We start from the raw sequence: 14,349 nt of genomic DNA, 5'->3' as shown, positions 1-14,349 counted from the left end.
CGCGTAGTGTAGACCAGGCCCAAGTATTAAAAGTTTAATCTGGGGGCTCAGTGCGAAGGAGAGGCCCAGGAAGTTAATCCATCTTCCTTCACATGGGAGCAATAGGGAAAGAAAAAGGGTCCGGCTATCTTTTATGTCCCTCTTTCCAAGCTTTCAGAATAAAAGAAAAACGTATGTTTAAAAAAAAAAAATCAAACGCAGAAGAATAAGGCTGCATTCACATGACAATGGTATGGTTGGAAGGGAGAGACAATTTGTGGAAATACTAAGCAACTACGTTCAGCAAAATTCAGTGCAATTTTAAGGCTGTCAGAAAATTACATCTTATTAAAAACCATTCATATAATGTGGTTTAGAATTAGGGTAGGTGACGGGGAGTCAGGACTCGTCTGTCCTAATCCGATATTTGCCACTGATTCACTTTGCGACCTTGGGCAAGTGGGTATAATCAGTTTACTGTTTACATCATGCTTTGCAATCCTCAGATCAAAGTATTATATTGAGTACGTCAAGTTTCTGTATTTGCATCAAGTTTTCCCTTTATGGAATTTTACTTTTTCCTCCACCTCCCATTCTGGGCCCTGCAGGCCTTATTTACTTCTTGCAAGTCTATAAAGGGAAAAGTAAAAGGAAATCCTACTGAAGGGCACTTTCCTTGAGACAGTTAGGGGGACCTGGGAGGTATACGTGGTAGTTTCCCAAGTATATACAAATTACATGGGCTGGAAATATATTTTTAAATTAATTAAGACCCACTAGCATCATAAACACAGCATCTGGTGTTCAACTGGCATGTGAGCTGTAATATAAGAGGTATTGCCAGAAGAGCAACTGTTTGTTTGCGCAGTTCAAAATTCATAATAAAAAAAGGAAGAAAGAAAAACAAACAAACAAACAAGTCTAAAAACCCTTGAACTGCTTTTTTGTTGGCTTGCACTTTATTAGGTGGATTTTTACTCTCAAAAATTATGAACACCTGCCAGCCCGGTAGGGGGGCAGAGTCTATTTTCACTGTCTGCAACGCATTGCTGCCTGCATGCAAATGCCTTTGTGAATTTTTGGAGACATACTGCATTGTGCTTCTACACATCTGAAATTATAATCTGTCCTGAACCATATACTGATGGATGTTTCTACTCTGCCTGAAATGAAATGTATTGGAAGCTCTGATTTTACTAGTGCTTTCTGAATTCATACAATGACCTGATTTATGGCCTAATCGCTTGCTTTTTCCTACAGTCAGACATGCTTTGTGAACTCTTTCTTGAAATGGAAAGTAGATCCAGATAATTGTGCTATCCAGCTAACGTAGCTCAACAAAACATCCATACTATTGTATGAGGCGCTCCAGGCGTAGTCAGAGAAATCCCTAGGCTCCTAGGTGGTACTGAATTTTTCCCAACAGATTGGCACATCTGCTCCTGACATCAGCCACAGAGAGCTGTATATACTTTGTTGCTCTATCTTGTGTAATACTTTGAGGAAGAGAAGGTGAAGGAAAAAATCTTCCTGGCTATTGTCAGAAATGGCCCTATTGCTCAGCAAGGAGAGAGGTTTACTGGGGGTGGGGGAGATTTAAACAGCAAGAATACTGCACATTCTTACAGTCCCAATCCTGCAAAAGTAACTGCTAGCACAGACCCTTATGCCAGGGCAGAGACCCACTGGCATCAATAAACTGTGCAAAGGTATTAAGGGTCACACCAATGGATTGTTTTGTAGCATCAGGTTTAGAAGCATGAAAGGGTTTAAAACCACCTCCAGAATTTCAGTTTAACCATGGTCAGAAACAGGACACCAAACTAACCTGATCATTGTTCTGTTCCTGTACCTGCATGACAGTTCTTAGAGTGTATACAGCCTCTGACAGAAATGGAACAGTTCCTAACAAGACAAGTAGGGATGGGTTTGGTTTTTAAGTGGGTCACTTGGACCACACCCATTTCCCAACTCTAACTCACATTACTGATCACATATGGTAAAATTATTGAGAGTAAAGCTAAGTGTATGAGCCACAACCACCAATATATTGGATGAATGTAACTTCCCTTTCTGTGCACGAAATAGCCAGGAGATCATGATATCCTCAAAAGTACTTGGTCAAATATAGCCAGGGAATATCTTCACATTTTTTGTTAAGGCTTGACTGACTATTTTAAATTCAATCCATGTTGTGTAATAATGAACAGTCAAATGAGTCACATGGAACAGTTGCTGTTCCATGACTGGGTGAATTTACAAGCACTTCCATCTGTGAGAGTTGTTTTTGTGAGAGCTTATGCATTCACAGAGAATATGGCTGTAAGTTTCCATAACTTTTAAATTCACTATGAAAGCACACACTATGAGAAACAAGATAAACTTAATTGATAGCTTGGGCCCCAATCCCACATGCACTGTAACTTTATACACATGAACTCAGTGAGATTACTCAGGCAAGTAAAGTTAAACATACAAAGAAATATTTGTGGAATCAGGGTCATCTTTAGTTCAATATTTTGCAGAGGACTTCAGTTCTACTAACTACAACTTCATATATTATATTACTGCTTTTAACCTCTAAAACCTTTCAAAATTTCCTCTCTGCAAAAATGAATAGTTTAAGAACTTTGAAGGCTTTTGGAAAATATCAAAAATCCTTGAGCATTCATGAAATTTTCATTTTTGAATTTTGATTGGAATAAAGTTTGTTAGCTTTACCAATTTTTATGAGAGACCTTTTATATTGAATCGTTCTTTTTCTTTTCCTCATAAAAGTTTAAGTCTTCATCTTCAGGATTTACTTTGAACCATTCTTCCCCAGGCTGAGGGAAGTTTGGAAATAGACTATTAGTTTTACAACAATAGGCAACAATTCTCTTTAACATGCATGAAGTGTGCATCCATAAGAGAACTACATTGTTCAGTTCCCAGAGGGCATAAGCCAATCTTAAAATGCAACTCCATGTGAGTCCTGCACATAAAGTGACATGATCAAAATCTAGGTTATGTGAAGTACAACAAGCTGCGAAGAAGTCAAATGCAATTTCAGATCTGCTCCATAATTGGGGCTGATAGTCTGGAAAGATCTAAAAAATTACATTTCCACTATCTCTAGTGTCTGCTCTGTGTTACGACACTTTGCAGGTTCCTGATTATGTATATGCACAGCAGGAATGTTTAGTCGAAGGTGGATTTTCTTCTTCCTAGGAACAAAACACTCCTTTTAATTCCATTGAGATTTATGTGTATACATCAAGGAGGAGAATGCACCTCGAAAGTCCTTATCTGTGCCCACCATGAACAGTCTCAGTTCTAAGAGTCAGAATTACATAAGCCACAAAGTACAATCAATTGCCAAAAATATATTGTTTGTCACGTTTCAGAATAAAACCACATAGAAACCACTCATGTGAGTTGGGGGGGGGGTGGGGGAATTGTTTGATCTGAAATTGGCTGACAGTAGACAGCTTCACGATGTTGGCTTCTAAAGAAATCTTGCCACACATGCCACACTGGCGAACAAGGTCAGCAGTTTATACTGAAATCCAGCATATCACTAGCTTTTATATAGACTTTCCCGTCTGCTCTAAACCACAGTTCAGCATGCCCTGGTCAAAACTAACACCTTTTTTGTGGTTTGACTTTATTAACAAACAAATGAACAAGATAAAATCCAGTCCAAGCCTTCTCCTCTGCATGGCTGCTCCTAAGGCCAATAACTTGAGGCACCTCAGTCTACACCCTGTCCTCTTTGCCTCAGACCAAAAGGTCCCTTTCTCAGGGCAGCCTCCCTTAGAAGCCTGATTTCTCCATTTTAATACCCTCCTTCCAACTTTGATATTTCTGATAACTGTTGCAAGGTGGAGCTGGTCTGAGCCCTGCCTACAGGACAGACTGTTAAATCTTTCCTTCCTTGGTCCAGTGTGGGGCAGCCCATCCCATCAATAGGAGCTGGGCACCTAACTGCCATTTGTGTGTCTGAAAATCCCTCAGTCATTAGGCCATTTAACCCTTGGCCTTTCCACTGAGACCATCAATCAGGGTGCCAGTTGCGGTGAAAACCACCAATCCACCAGCAACAGGAAAGAACCGTGCCACCTATGGAAAGCTGACCGAAGCACTCCTCATCCAGAGAAAATCACAGAGGCCAAACAGCCATTGCATAGACATAAGGGATGGCATTGAACCAACAACCTCCAAATTCTGTGCGTTTAAAAAATGTTTGAATTTTTCAAAGCTGTGGATCGTTTTGATAGGTTCTTAGTTTATTCTGGTTGTGGAGGGTGGGGTTTTTGGAAGGAGTGAGATTTTTAAATATTAATAAGTTTATGCAGTTTGTTGTTGCTGTGGTTGTTCGAACCTAAACTTGTTTCAAAAATTGGCACTGAGAACTCTGGCCTGAACTCTGAATCTTTCAGATTTCTTAAGTTTGTGTGAGGCCCAAAGCATTAATTTTATACAATGTGTGTTAAACCTTGGAAGTTCAATGGAAGTTCATGAAAGTTAAAGTATTTTGAATGTGTAATTTCTCAGTCTTTTTCAAGATGTACATATTTTTGCTCCAATAACCAGCAAAGCTGCAAAGGGATCATTAAGGTCTATTGACTGTGTGTGTAATGAAGGACGCATTGGCATGGAGCTAATAGACATGATAGCCTGCTGAAGCTATTGCAGTCTATCATGTTATTGTGACACTAACACTTTCTACTAAAAATTCTTGAGAAACGGTTACTGCCCACATAGTCATTTTTCCAAATGCACTCAATTGTTAGTTTTCTGGAGGGACAATTTATTGGCCACAAAGACCAATCACCTGCTAACTCTCATTTTAAAGAATAAAGACCTTTTACTTCTGAACCCCCCTAAAACAGCTTTTGAAACCAGCCATTTCTCCTGCATCCCACCCTACAACTGACAGTGCCCAAGCCTGTTTTTATTGTATGTATAATAAAACCAGTAGAAGAAATTACCCCTATAAAGGAAAATCCTAGTCTAAGAGACCACCCCAAAATATTCCCAAACATACTCCATACAATTATTCTCCATTTTTACTATAAAGCTCTCTCTGCTTGGCAGCCAATTGTTGTTGGCCACATAAAACAGGTTTCTCTGAATACATACACACTGGGGTTATGCTTGTGGACTGAGATGAATTTAAGATGATTAAGTAGAACTCTCCCTACATCACTGGTAAAATGGTCTCCTGGATACATATATGGAAGTCTATAAACCTCTGATATCTCCACTTTTTGCCTTTAACTGTAGTCATTGTTTAAGGTCATTAAATACATCCAGCATCACATTCCTAACAGTCACTTAAACCAAATGTGCAGAATCATGATGGAGCAGGAAGGGGAGGAACTGTTTAAAAGACTCAAACTAAGGAACTTAAAAGTAAAATATTCAAAGCATCGCATCAAGTGTTTTTATATCCACTGTGCCTGCAAGAGGCAGAGCTAATGTGCTAGAAAGAGAATTTCATGCTGCAGAATCCTTTCTGTGAGTTAAAATCCTCAGGCACAAATATCTTGGTTTATTCCGCAGATATTTAAACAGCCAAGAAAAGACGGTTACTCACCTTTGTAACTGTTGTTCTTCGAGATGTGTTGCTCATATCCATTCCAGTTAGGTGTACGCGCCGCGCGTGCACATTCGTCGGAAAACTTTTACCCTAGCAACTCAGTGGGCCGGCAGGTCGCCCCCTAGAGTGGCGCCACCATGGAGCTCCATATATACTCCTGCCGGCCCACCCGCTCCTCAGTTCCTTCTTGCCGGCTACTCCGACAGTGGGGAAGGAGGGCGGGTGCGGAATGGATATGAGCAACACATCTCGAAGAACAACAGTTACAAAGGTGAGTAACCGTCTTTTCTTCTTCGAGTGATTGCTCATATCCATTCCAGTTAGGTGAATCCCAAGCCTTACAAAGGCGGTGGGGTCGGAGTGAAATGTGGCAGAATAAAACTGCCGAGCCAGAGGCTACAGCCTCTCTTGACTGCTGAACCAGGGCATACTGCGAAGCAAAGGTAAGGACCGAGGACCAATGGAGCTTCGTGACAGGTCTCGTGGGTAGAAACACGAGCCAGCAAGGCGGCAGATGAAGCCTGAGCCCTGGTAGAATGCACGGTGATGTGGCTTGGGGAAATATGAGCCAAATCAGAACAAGTGGGGATGTCCGCCATCACCCAAGATGAGATCCTCTGAGAGGAAAACAAGCAAGCCCTCCCTTTGGCCCGCTACCGGGGCAGAGCTGGGGCACCTTAGGAAATGATTCTGTCAGCACAACATAATGCGAGCACTCCACAGATGTCCAAGGAGTGCAACGGTTATGCCCATTGCGTTGAGCTGTGGGTAACATGAAAGGCCAAAACACCTTAGGGAGGAAAGCCGGGTGCGGTCACAACTGCACCTTGTCTTTGTGGAACCTTCGTAAGAGCTCTGATCTCAGAGACCCGTCTGGCCAAGACTAGGTTGAGGCCCCAGGGCGGGGCTGGGCGGCGCACCCGAGGGTGCAAGCGCTCCAAGCCCTTGAGGGACCTCGAACCCATAGAGCGTGGGACACTGAACGTCCATCTTAGCCTGCTGGAAGGTAGGGACGGCTGCTGAGAGTATCCTCAGCGATGATACCGCCAGATCCTGCCGCTGAAGGCCAGAGGCAGGCCAAATAGAGGGGATCGAGACCTCAGCAGGAGCAAGATCGAGCGTACTGCAGCTGTAAAGGAAACGCTTCCACCTGGCTCGGTACGTTGACCAGGTGGAAGGCTGCCTGTCACCCCAACTCAGGTACGCAGGAGCCACCGTGAGGCGAAGAGGCTGCAGGTCCGAGTGACGAAGCCTGTCATTGCCCTGAGTGATGAGGTCTGGGCTGACAGGCCGAGCAACGTGGTATGTCAGTGCTGCCTGGACCACTCTGGAGTGATCATGATGACGCACGCTCCGCCCCTGCGGAATTTGAGCAGGACGTAACGAACCAGTGGGAACAGCGGGAAGGCATAATGCAGTTGGCCGTTCCACGGTATCAGGAATGCGTCCAAGATCGATTCCGAGGAGAGACCTTGGAAGGAGCAGAACACCTGGCATTTCCTGCACTCGCGGTGAGCGAACAGGTCTGTGTGAGGAACCATTTCCACCTCCGGAAAGCGGGACGCCTCACATGGGGCAGAGTGATGACTCGTAAGACAGGAAAGACCTGCTGAGTCAAAGAGATAAGACGTTCCGAACGCCTGGGAGAAAGGACGTCGCCAGCTCCATCGAGCGGGCCATGCAAAAGACCCGGAAATGGATGGCCTCCTGACAAAAAAGGGGGGAGGACTATGTCCCCCCTGAATGCTTATGAAGCACCTGGCCATTGTGTTGGCTGTAAACACCGAGATACAACGGCCTCGCAGCTGCCGCTGGAATCCCTGGCATGCCAGGCGGACTACTCTGATTTTTGGGGCATTAATGAGGAATGCCAGCTCCCTAGAAGACCGAAGGCCTTAAGCTCAGAGGTGACCATGAGCACTCGAGCAGAGAGATGATGCGTCCGCCGTCAGGGGCAGTGAGGGCTGGGGCGGATGAAACCGCATCCTGTCCACACCAAGGAGGGGGTTAGCCACCACTCTAGGGAGCCTAAGGCGTTCGAGGGAACGGTGACTACCATGACCATTGGCTCCCTGTCCAAGCGGTACGCCGAGGTGGGCCGGACTTGGAGAGGACGGAGGCGGAGCTTGGCGTGCTTGGTTACAAACTTGCGGGCAACCATGGACCCAGGAGACTGAGACAAGAACGAGCTGAGGTCGTTGGGAAAGCCTTCAGACCTCAGATGATTGATGCCATCGCCTAAAACCGCAGTTGCGATAAGCAGGCTCTGGCTAGGTAGGAGACCAAGATAGCCCCTAGGAAGCCCAACCTCTGCGTGGGAACCAGAGTGGATTGCTCTATAGTAATCATCAGGCCTTGATCTGTGAATAAGACCGTGACGATGCCCACGGCTGAGTGGGTTGTGCGTCAGAGTCTCCTCGGATAAGCGAATCGTCCCAATACGGAAAAACGCATATCCGACATAGCTACGGTAGGCGGCGACTATGGCCGTAAACCGGGAGTATTCACCGCTGGCTATAAAGCGGAGGCATCTCCCGTGCGGAGGGAAGATGGCATTGCGAAAGTACGCGTCCTTCCTATCCAGGGCGGCATAGTAGCCCCCAGGAGGCAAGGATGGAATAATGGTTCCCAGGGATACCATGCAGAACTTTAACCTTATCCCAAACCGGTTGAGTCCATGCAGGACCAGGGAGGTCTGAGACCTGTGTTCGAGTGGGGAACTAGGGCATAACGGGAGTAAAACCCCTAGCCCCTTTCGTCCGCTGAAGGGGGACAGGGCTGGAGCAATATAAAGGTGGTACCTATGCTCCATCGTGCGCAGGACCCAGCGATCTAAAAGTAACTGGGGCCATGCCAGGAGAAAGCGGGATCAGGACCCCGTCCTGCGACTGGTACACCGCCCTCCGACGAACCTTGGAAGGTCCGTCTTTGGTCCCAGTGGTAATTGCGAGGGACCTCGACTCTGGCTTTTTAGGGGGCCTGACGTTTGTCTGCGACCACCTTGGCCTTGCCGTTTTCCAGAGTTCTGCCTCTGGCTAGGCACAGAGTATGGCGGCTGGGGCCATAAAGGCCTGCGTTTGGTCGCAAGCGTATACACGCTGAGACGCATTAGGACCCTATTGTCCAGCAGGCTTCGCAGTCTGGGGCTGTCTCTGCCGCGAAGATGCCTTTACCAACAAAGGGTAAATTCTTTCCCCCGTCCTCCAAGACGGCAGCGAACTCTAGGTGGGAGGTTCGAGGGAGAAACTCCTCCACCCAGGTGCTATAATTATCGCAGCTAAGCAAGGCTTGTTGCTTTGCTACCCAGAGGCGCAGGGCCCCTGCAGAGTACACCTTGCATTCGCCAAGGCTCTTTCTGCTTCGGGGCTGGCGCCCGCTGGCCATGATATCAGGATCGTGGTCCTGAGCATAAAATCTGCGCATATGGGATGACACGGATGCGTGTCCGGATGGCCATGGAGATACTAAAAGAAGGCACGGGCCGAGTCTCTGACTCACTCGGACCTTGCCCAACTCGGCACCGGGGACCGGCATCGGGAGGCGTATCGGTACCTGGAACGAGATCCAGACCCGCAACCAGAACGGTGTCGGGAGGTCGACCGAGATCTCGAGGCTCGGAGAAGAGCTACAGGAGTCAAGGTACCTGCCCCGGTGCCAGATGTCGGAACGGTGCCCATAGCGGGTCGGCGAACGGGATACCGACCGGTGCAGCGAGTGTGACCAGTACCGAGGAAAACAGTACCGGGACTGCCAGTGGTGTCCGGCGTGCCGACAGGACTTGGAGTGTCTGCGGGACCGTGATCATGGACGGTGCCGCTCTGCTGTACTGACAGGGGACAGTCCCTTGAAGAGACTGTATTACCCGTACCGGCGGTGCCCGGGTCAGGCAGCACTGACTCTGTCATGGCACTGAGAGCCCTCGCCGTTGGTAACATCTCCGGCGTGCAGGGAACAGCAGGCTCAACCACAGTGCGTACTGGGGAGCTGTCAGGCACCGGATTCGACGGCCCTCGTGGGGCCGGGATCCACGGTACCGAGGTCATTAGAGCTTCGGTAGGTGCCGGTGCCGGGCGAACCGAGTTAGATAAGCTGTCTGGCTGCGGTGCCGTCAGCACTGAAGCAGCGGGAGTAATACGCTCAACCACGGCGCGTGCCGGGGAGCCGTCGGGCACCGGATTCGATAGCCCTTGTGGGACTGGAATCGACGGTGCCGATAGAAGCAGCCGGAACAGGAGCTCAACCACGGCGCGTGCCTGGGAGCCGTCAGGCACCGGATTCTACGGCCCTTGCGGGACCGGGATCGACGGTGCCGACGTCATCGGTGCCGCAGCAGGTGTCGGTGCCGGGCGATCCGACTTAGACTAGCTCTCTGACCGCGGTGCCGTTGGCACGGAAGCAGCCGGAGCATTAGCTCGACCACGGCGCGTGCCGGGGAGCCGTCAGGCACCGGATACTACGGACCTTGCGGGACCGGGATCGACGGTGCCGACGTCATCGGTGCCGCAGCAGGTGTCGGTGCCGGGCGATCCGACGTAGACGAGCTCTCTGGCTGCGGTGCCGTTGGCACGGAAGCAGCAGGAGCAATACGCTCAACCACGGCGCGTGCCGGGGAGCCGTCAGGCACCGGATTCTACGGCCCGTGTGGGACCGGGATCGACGGTGCCGACGCCATCGGTGCCGCAGCAGGTGTCGGTGCCGGGCGATCCGACGTAGACGAGCCCTCTGGCTGCGGTGCCGCTGGCACGGAAGCAGCAGGAGCAATACGCTCAACCACGGCGCGTGCCGGGGAGCCGTCAGGCACCGGATTCTACGGCCCGTGTGGGACCGGGATCGACGGTGCCGACGCCATCGGTGCCGCAGCAGGTGTCGGTGCTGGGCGATCCGACGTAGACGAGCCCTCTGGCTGCGGTGCCGCTGGCACGGAAGCAGCAGGAGCAATACGCTCAACCACGGCGCGTGCCGGGGAGCCGTCAGGCACCGGATTCTACGGCCCTTGTGGGACCGGGATCGACGGTGACGACGTCATCGGTGCCGTAGCAGGTGTCAGCGTCGGGCGATCCGACTAGACGAGCTCTCTGGCTGCGGTGCCGCTGGCACGGAAGCAGCAGGAGCAATACGCTCAACCACGGCGCGTGCCGGGGAGCCGTCAGGCACCGGATTCTACGGCCCTTATGGGACCGGGATCGACGGTGACGACGTCATCGGTGTCGTAGCAGGTGTCAGCGCCGGGCGATCCGAGTAGACGAGCTCTCTGGCTGCGGTGCCGCTGGCACGGAAGCAGCAGGAGCAATACGCTCAACCACGGCGCGTGCCGGGGAGCCGTCAGGCACCGGATTCTACGGCCCTCATGGGACCGGGATCGACGGTGCCGACGTCGTCGGTGCCGGGCGAGCCATCTTAGACGAGCTGTCTAGCTGTGGTGCAGCTGGCACAGAAGCAGCAGGAGCAGTAAGCTCTACCACGGCGCGAGCCGGGGAGCTGCCAGGCAGCGGATTCCCTGGTCCTGGGGGACTGGAATCGACGGAGCCGAAGTCATCGGTGCCTCTGCAGGTGACGGTGCCGGATAACGCAACTGAGGCGAGCTCTCTGGCTGCGATGCAGGTGGCACGGAAGTAGCGGGAGCAGGGGGCTCAACCACGGCGCGTGCCGGGGAGCCGCCAGGCACCAGCAGGAATCGTAGACTCTCTCGACCTCGGAAGAAGGGAGCGGTGCCGAGTCGACATCGGTGCCGGCGACGGTCGGTGCCGAAAGGCCTTGGTGGTACCGGCGGGGTCCGGTGCCGAGGAGGCGCTTCTGCCCGCCGCTTGAACATCGCTCCGCGCCCAAGGTGGAGGGGTAAGTGAAAGTCCCGCACCTTTTTGTTCTCGGCTTAAAAGCCTTGCAAATGGGGCACTTATCTGTCAAGTGTGATTCCCTGAGGCACTTCAACAGGAGTCATGTAGATCTCTCTTCGGCCGCGGCTTCTGGCAAGCCGGGCCCCTTTTTAAAACCCGGTGAGCCATGCATGGCTCCGGCACTGGGCTCATGGAAGGGGCTACTTCCTGAACCCCGCTAACTAAACTAACCATACAAATGTATATATAAAAGTGTTATAACTGCATAATTATATACGAGAAAACGAGTAGCTAGGGAAGTGGAGGTCAGCTAAGCCGCGCTCCACTGTTCCAACGACCGACACGGGCGGTAAGAAGGAACTGAGGAGCGGGTGGGCCGGCAGGAGTATATATGGAGCGCCATGGTGGCGCCACTCTAGGGGGCGACCTGCCGGCCCACTGAGTTGCTAGGGTAAAAGTTTTCCGACGAATGTGCACGCGCGGCGCGTACACCTAACTGGAACGGATATGAGCAATCACTCGAAGAAGAACTAATCTGGCAAATTGTTCCTGATCATGTTAGGCAGGGATTTATTAACACTGTCTGAGTTCTCATCATGATAGCCACCTTATCCATAGTGGCCACATTTTGTTCTTGTTAAGTAAACAAGACCAGCACGCTGAAAAGTACCCTGAGCACTTTATATTAGTTACTGGACTCAGATGAGCATTTCAATTAGATTCATTAAGGAAGTTATTACTTGTTAATTGAATAGCAACAGACTGCTAAGGATCACTTATTGAGGTCTACTAAGTATGTAAGAGAGAAATCTACTCCTCATGTAATTCCATCAGCAATAAACTAGTGTAATTAGATTCTTACTAACAAACTCAAATTGCCAGGAATGTTGAAGCAGATAATTGGCACTTACTACAGGTATCTTCCTCAGTTAGTGCAATATCAATTAACATACTTACTAAATGTCAGTTTAAACTCTTAACAAATAATTAATACCAATGGACTCTGGGTCACCTGGTTAAATATTTAAACTTTCATCTTCAGAAAAAAAGTAAAATACAAGTCCACTAATTGCTCTTTTTTAATACTACATAAGATATACCGTGATACTATTTTGGATTTTAACAGCACCTTCTATCACAGGATCTCGGATCCCTTGGCAATAAGAACGAATTAAGACACCTGTATACCTGGGAAGGCTCCTTAACCCCACTTTACAGATGGAGGAACTGAGGCAGAGAACGATTAAGATTCAGCAGGATTGTGGCAGCCCTAGTGTAAAGTCCAGTAGATACAGGGTATGCCTGCACAATAAATTAAACTGTGATTGTAGCATCAGTAGGCATACCCATACTGGCTTTAATCTCACTAGCCAAGGTAACAACAGTAGTGAAGACGTGGCCGCATGGACTTTTGGCAGCATGGTTTGCTTTGCTTGGGGATGTGGTATAAGCTATACCAGAATTTTTTTTTTTCTGATATAAACTATATCTACACTTGAAGGCAGGGAGTGTAGACAAGGTGTCAGACAGTAAGCTTTGTAGGGCAGGACCATCTTTTTGTTTTGTGTTTGTATATTGCCTTGCACAATGGGGTCCTGATGCATAAGTAGGGATCCTAGGTGCTTCTGCAACAATAATAAATAAATAATAATAATAATAATAATAATAATTAATCTTAGGTCCAAACCTTCTGAGTCTCATAGTGACAGTGCCCTGATCGCCCTCACAGAACTCTCCCACATTCTTCTGCTAACACATTTCTAAAACCAGCTCAGCTATGAAAACTCCCCTCCAGCCCAATGTGGCTTTGCAGGTATCAGTGTCTGCCTGGGGCCCAGCATATCTCATTTCACATGAAGACCCCACAAAACCTAGGGCTGTCTCTGTTTCCCTCTAATTCCTGAAGAACCTTGAAGTGTCTGAAGGATGGCTGAGTTCCATATGAACAATACAGAATCTAAGTATTTGGGGAAAAGGCAATCTCTAATAATAAACAACACAGAAACTCTAACAATGAGGAGTCCTTGTGGCACCTTAGAGACTAACAAATGTATTTGGGTATAAGCTTCTGTGGGCTAGAACAAAACTCTAACATATTTTTTGAAGTTAAAGCTTCAGTCCCCTTATAATTTAATGTTTGAGATGCTACTCTAGTCTTCTGGAAGCCTTTCCTCTCTCCACCAGCAATGATGGTCTGTCTTCCAAGACATTTGAATAATGTCTCTGCTCCTCTTGTAACATCTTCCTTGCCTGCTCCTCATGCATGAAAAGCTAATAATCTTGCAGCTTTCCGTGACATTTTTCTTCCCTTAAGTGAATGCCTAGTTTTATGCAGGGCTGTTTTGTTCAGTGCCTTGTCTTCTGCATATGTATTTTTATGAAATGGTGTACCTACGCACACACTAGAGTCTGTTTATTATTGTCTGTTATCAGTTGCTTGTGTTTCACTTAATAGTATACAGGTGAAACAGATTAAGTGATTATTTATATTATGCAAATTGCAGCATTGCTTAAAGGGCCCAATCAAGACTAGGGTACCACTGTATTATGTACTGTATAAATGCATATGAAGGCATGATCCACGTCCTGAAGGCCTTACACTATATAGTCAACCAGGGGCCTTTTGTATGTGAAATGAACTTGATCCCCAATAAATTATGTTACAAAGTGTTATGTGCAACAGTGTAGCAGAAAAGACGGTTACTCACCTTTGTAACTGTTGTTCTTCGAGATGTGTTGCTCATATCCATTCCAATTAGGTGTGCGCGCGCCGCATGCACGTTCGTCTGAGACTTTTTACCCTAGCAACACTCGGTGGGCCGGCAGGTCGCCCCCTGGAGTGGCGCCGGTATGGCGCCTGATATAGACCCCTGCTGGCCCATCCGCTCCTCAGTTCCTTCTTGCCAGCTACTCCGACACTGGGGAAGGAGAGTGGGTGTGGAATGGATATGA

Source organism: Gopherus evgoodei, chromosome 10 (genome assembly GCF_007399415.2).
Source record: "Gopherus evgoodei ecotype Sinaloan lineage chromosome 10, rGopEvg1_v1.p, whole genome shotgun sequence".
In the NCBI taxonomy this organism is placed as follows: Eukaryota; Metazoa; Chordata; order Testudines; family Testudinidae; genus Gopherus; species Gopherus evgoodei.
The sequence above is the reverse complement of the archived record's forward strand: the minus strand, read 5'-3'. Positions refer to the sequence as shown.